Below are 5,802 nucleotides of genomic sequence, written 5' to 3' on the forward strand. Positions count from 1 at the left end.
GGAGGGCAGGGCCCCTGGAGGATTAACGAAACCAGGGCGAGACATCTCCCAGCACCGTGCCTGGCCCCACCAAGTGTTGTACCTGTAACCTGTCGTTAATAATGATTGGCATGGTTATTTGTGTCACAGCACGCTCCCTGCTACAACACGAGCCCTGGATTTGTCTAGTTTATCTCTGCATCCCCCTGCCTCTGTGCACTTAATAAATAACTGCCAGATGCTAAAATATTGCTGTCCCCTCCCCTCCCCCCATCATTATTCTTACCACCCACACAGGTCCCTTTCTTACATGAAGGGTGCCCCCTGCACAAATCCAGCCTGCAGACCCACCTCATGTCTCATAAAAATGTGAACCAGTTGCCAGCATCTAAAAATCAGAATCATTGATTTCTTTCAAAATACCCACAGATTTATCCCCCTGGGGTAGCATTCTTGCGTGGCAATGGTTGCCTAGGAATGAGCACGGATTTCCCCCAGGTGGTCTGGGGTTGACCACAGTCTCCACCATCCCCTATAGTCTCCCCCCGCCCCACATCCTTCGTCCGTGTCACCTCCTGGCCCCTGTAGGCAACTGAGTTTGTAAGTCCCGAATTCAGGCCTCATCCACTATTAAACCCAGTGTGTGCGTGTGTGGGTGTGCACGTCAGTGGGTCGGTGAGGTGCTCGCGCATCAAGCTGTTATCCCCACTGAGCCACAGTGTATTGAATTCGCGATTTCCTTTTGCAGCTTAGCAACTCACCGGAGAGCTGAGAGAGAAGGGAAGGTGTGCTGGTGGGTGAGAAAGAAAACAAAGCTGAGGGCTGGAGGGGCCGGCGAGTCAGGAGCTCCTTTTGGAGACCTTGAAAGAGAACATGACATCCTTACCCAGCCCTGGCTTCTGACACACCAGGGGGCCTCCAATGATCTCGAGAGAGTATGCAACATTGGACGAGGAGAATTCCCAGTGCAATATGGCTTCTAATTCACTCTGATTATAAAACACAAGCGTCTGCCCTTCCTCTGCGGGTGTGCTGGGGCCTCGGCTAGGTGGTCTGCCCACCTCGGCCCACCCAGGCATCCGGTGCCTAGTGGAGGTGGGAGGCAGGGGGATGGGGATAACGTTGCCTTCTCATCTCGGGCTTGCACCGGCCGGACCCTGGGAGGCCAGAGTCTTCCCTGAGCGCCTCAGCCCCACCCCCACATCTTAGGGAATCTCAGATCTGATCGTGAGGGAGTCAAAGTCATCTGCTCCGCCAGCCTCTGTCCCCAGAGTGTTTTCAGTACTCTTTTAGGGATCACTTTCTCTCTCCACAGAGTCACTCAAGTTGCCTGCCTAATTATCTGTCTTCTGCAGCTCAGTGCAGCCCCTCAAGGTGTCTGTGTATCTCTGGGCATCTCTATGACCCCAGAGTCCAACATGGGTCCTCTTAAATGGCCCTACAGCCCCACCCTTGAGAGCTGGCCCTGGACGCTCTCCAGAGTCTCCACAGGCCCCTTCCAGACTCCACTACCCTTAGCTGCCAGCGAGGGTCCGCCCCCTGGTTTGCCAACGCTTGGCCCTGCACTTGTCCCCTCCTGCCGGGTGACGCTAACTCCCCACACCTGCTCTGGCCAGTTCCCCTCCAGCAGCTCAGTCACCCGCCAAACCCACGTTCCCTACTGCCAATGGCCACCCTCAGTTCCCAGAATCTTGACAGCAGGGGAGGAGCTGCCCCGATGGGAGGGGTCAGGTGGACAGGTGACTATGAACTCAGGAGCAGGGAACCCGGAAAAGGCGAAGGCTGCGTGGCAAGGCAGGAACCCCAGCAAAGCAGCCAAAGAGGGCAGCACCAGCCTGTTGCCAGCCGTGGACACCTGCTTGGGGTGCCCACTCTCGGTGCTCGTGGCCCAAGTAGAATTGGCCCAGCCCCACTTCCTGACCCATCCACACCTGCTCAGTCAGACTGTCCCATACTCTTGACCACAGTGACCAGCTGAGGATTTTCACACTTAGCTCACTGGGAACCCTCTTTAGGACCTTACGGCAACTATTAAGAATGAGACACCCTCCCTCTTGTGGAAGGCTGTCACCCTGAAGTTACCAGTGGTTCTCTTGGCTACTACCTGGGGAAAGCCTGCCTGAGAACAAATTGGACACAGAAGAAAGCAGAGCCAAGAGGTGGAGAGACATCATTTGAGCACCTGGATCCAGCCATGCCTGAAGCCAAAATCATCCTGTACTTCTAGTTACATGAGCCAATAAGTTTTCATTTTTGTTAGAGCTAGCTTGAATGTTCTGTCACAATCCAAACAGCCCTGAAAAGATACAGGTTTTATTCTAGAAGCTGATCAGTAGGTAAATGCAAATCCAAACTAAATAGCTTAGTGCATGGGCTAGATGGGCAATGGGTACTAAGGAGGGCACTTGTTGTGACGAGCACTGGGTGTTGAATGTAAGTGATGAATCACTGAATTCTACTGAAACCAAAATTGCACGTGTGTGAAATAACTAAAATTTAAATTAAAAAATTTTAAAAACCTAACTAGTATAGTGATTCCTCAAAAACTTGAATGTAAAAATACCATATGATCCAGCAATCCTACTTCTGAGTGTAGACTGAGAAAAATTGGAAGCTGGAACTCAGATATTTGTACACTCGTGTTCATAGCAAATTATTTACAATAGCCCAAAGTAGCATTATTCACAAAAACCAGTATCCATGGAGGGATCAATGGGTGAAGAAAACGTGGTCTATTCATACAATAGTATATTATTCAGCCTTAGAAAGGAAAGAAATTCTGACACACGTTACAACATGGATGAACCTTGGGGACATTGTGCTTAGCGAAATAAGCCAGTCACAAAAGGAAATACTGCGTGATCCCACTTACACGAGGTCCCCACAGTGGTCAGATTCCTAGAGACAGAAAGTAGGATGGTGGGTGTGGGGGGACTGGAAGAGGAAGAGGATGGGGGAGTCCGTGTTTACGGGGACGAGATGCAAGATGAAGAACATTCTGGAGATCGGTTGCACAACAGTGAACGTACTTGACCACACCCTTAAAAATGGTTAAGACGGGAGGCGCCTGGGTGGTTCAGTCGGTTGAGCGTCCGACTTCAGCTCAGGTCACCATCTCTTGATCCATGAGTTCGAGCCCCGCGTCGGGCTCTGGGCTGATGACTCGGAGCCTGGAGCCTGCTTCCGATTCTGTGTCTCCTTCTCTCTCTGCCCTTCCCCCGTTCATGCTCTGTCTCTCTCTGCCTCAAAAATAAATAAACGTAAAAAAAAAAAATTTAAAAAAAATGGTTAAGACAGTAATTTTATGTGGTGTATATTTTTACCACAATTAAAATTTTTGGAAAAACAATAAGTAGATGGTATATCTTCACTGAGATAAAGCCAAGGACACAAAGAACTACGCGAGGTAAAATAGAAATCATGTAAACAAATTTACGGAGAAAAACATGGCCCTCCACCGGGCTGCAGGATGGGGAAGCTGGGAGTATCCATCTACCAGCTCCTGGCCTTTGTGGACTGAGGGTTGCTCCAGGGGCACAGAATCCATGAACTTCCAGGCTGCTAAGCTCGTCTGGGGAGAGGGACCTCAGGAGGGAGACGCGGGTGCTAGAAGCAGTAAGCCGTCAGCACGCGCGTGTGCAGGACCAGGCATCCCAGCCCCAGGTCCAGGCAGAAGGACATGAGCCGAGTCCACACATGACACTTTGCTCCCTCAGGCACTCTTCTCGAGAGGCTTCGGTGCCTCTCGCCACTGCCCAGGTGAGGAGCCAGGCTCAGGGAGGTTGAATGACTTTCCCCAGGTCACACAGTCAGGAAGCCACAGGCTCAGGGTCTGACCTCAGCCTCCACGCTGTGCTGCCCCAGCAGATAAAGGCTATGGTTTTAGGAAGAAGGACCTGGGGTGGGCCACCAGCACTGGCCTCTGTCATTGTTTTGGCCACAGCCTCGTGGCACAGCCACAGAGCTACCCCAGCACAGACCAGCGTGGCTCAGAGGCATGCCAACTGGGAAAAGGAGTTGGAGAATCCACAAGGAGGTGGGTTTCAAAAGAGGGAAAGTCCAGAACACTGATTTTGTTCTCGCTGCAGCCAACGGATCAGAAAATTACAACCCAGCAACCGTGATCCAAACCGCCACCCTCCGTGAAGGCACAGACCCAGCACCCCCCTGAGGAGGGTCAGCTGGCCATCCCGTGGTGGCCGTGGGAGGCAGCCCAGGTGAACCAGGCTCACCAGGCTTGGCAGGGCTCCTCCGAGCAGCACTTTGTTTTTAATTAAAGCGTGCCAACCTTGGGGTGTGGCCAGAGAGGTCAATGCTTTAAAGGTTCCCAGGCAGGCTGCAATTAAATCTCTCTCCTGCCGTCTCTCAAGGCTGTTTGAGACAAAGAGAGCCACACAGCAGCTCTAGGAGGTAACCTTCCCTCCCACTAAATTGGGCAGTAGCATGAGGGACAGGGAGTGGGGAAGCTCGGTGTCACCCACTCCCACCCAGGGCAGGGCAGAGCCGCTGTGCCCCAGCCCCCAGGAGAACAAAAAGGGCCAACTCCAGCCTCAGCACTTGGCCGGCCATTTCTGGGGTAGAACGTGGAGGTGCAAAGGTCCTGGGGTCTGGCAGGAGTTCAGACTTAATGTGAAGGCCAAGCCAAAAGCTTACCCTCAGACTTAGGGTGGCAGGTGATTGTTTTGGAGTGAAGGCTAGGATCTGTTCCATTGGGAGGGAGGGGACCCACTCTTCAGACTCAGTCTTGGGCATTCAGGGTGTGTGGTGACTGTAGTGCTGGGTAGGCCCCTTGGGTCAGAGGCTGTGCTTAGAGGGCTTGGCCCTCCACCCATGCCCCCCTGTTCCCCCAGGAGCAGGTGCACTGAGATTCCCCTCACTGCTCCCCACACCAACTCCCTGGCCTGCCTCAGGCCTCTGCTGCAGCCAAATCCATGGTCTGGTCCTCCTCACCTGAAATGAGACAAGACTTCATATCCTCATTTTGTCCTGGAAAAAAATAAAAACAAAAACAAAACAGTCCTCGAGCACAGATTTCTTTTCAGTTCATTCTATACACATACACACACACACACACACACACACACACACTGGCCTCAGGGCCTTTGTACATGCTATCCTCTGCCTGGAACTCTTTCTCCTGACACTTTGTCTCAGATCCCTGCTAAAATGTCACCTCCTTTAGAAAATATCCCATGACCATCCCTCCCCAAGATGACGTAAAGTCTCCCTTAATAAGCTCGAACACTGCCAGGCATCAATTCTTCCAGCACTTACTAACAATAGTGACCATTTTTAGGTACTTACAGCTTCTCAGGCACTGGTTGAAGTTCCTCGCAAGGATCGCCTAATTAATTAGCTCCTCACAACAGCCCAATGGGGAAGGTAACATTATTGTAGCAGATGGTCACATCAACATAGCCCATCTTACAACACGCCATCGACGTGCAACGACCAGAACAGGCAAACCACGGAGTACGACAGGAGGGACTGTGTGTGTGTCTTCCAAAACTAGGTCCTAGAAGGCAACGTGGCTTATATGGCTTCCACCTGGCACCCTCTGCCTCCCTCTCTCTCTCTCTCTCTCTCTCGGACACTCACCCTTGGAACCTGGCCACCTTGTCACAAGGAAGCCCAGGCCATATGGAGGAGGAGAAGTGGCAGGTGGTATTCTGGCTGAAAGCCCTGGCTAGGCCAGCACCAAGCGCCCAGTGGGTTCTTACAAATTACTTTGGCTCAGATACCAGGCACTCTGCCCCCAGAGAGCACACACTTTGAGGGCCCGTGATGGATAGGGACCAAGAGGAGGAACGAGAAAAAATGACC

The 5,802-nt window shown here is 52.2% G+C and overlaps 1 long non-coding RNA gene across 1 annotated transcript; it reads right to left on the reverse strand.

The window, feature by feature from the left end:
* Positions 1-3,262: 3,262 nt before the first annotated feature.
* LOC122486422 lies at positions 3,263-5,485 on the reverse strand. The gene is made up of 2 exons (XR_006298151.1): positions 5,284-5,485; positions 3,263-4,965 (listed from the first exon to the last, which is right to left on the reverse strand). It is a non-coding gene; the product is annotated as an uncharacterized LOC122486422 (long non-coding RNA).
* Between the last annotated feature and the right edge of the window lie 317 nt (positions 5,486-5,802).

The sequence above is a fragment of the Prionailurus bengalensis genome, chromosome A2, assembly GCF_016509475.1.
Source record: "Prionailurus bengalensis isolate Pbe53 chromosome A2, Fcat_Pben_1.1_paternal_pri, whole genome shotgun sequence".
NCBI lineage: Eukaryota > Metazoa > Chordata > Mammalia > Carnivora > Felidae > Prionailurus > Prionailurus bengalensis.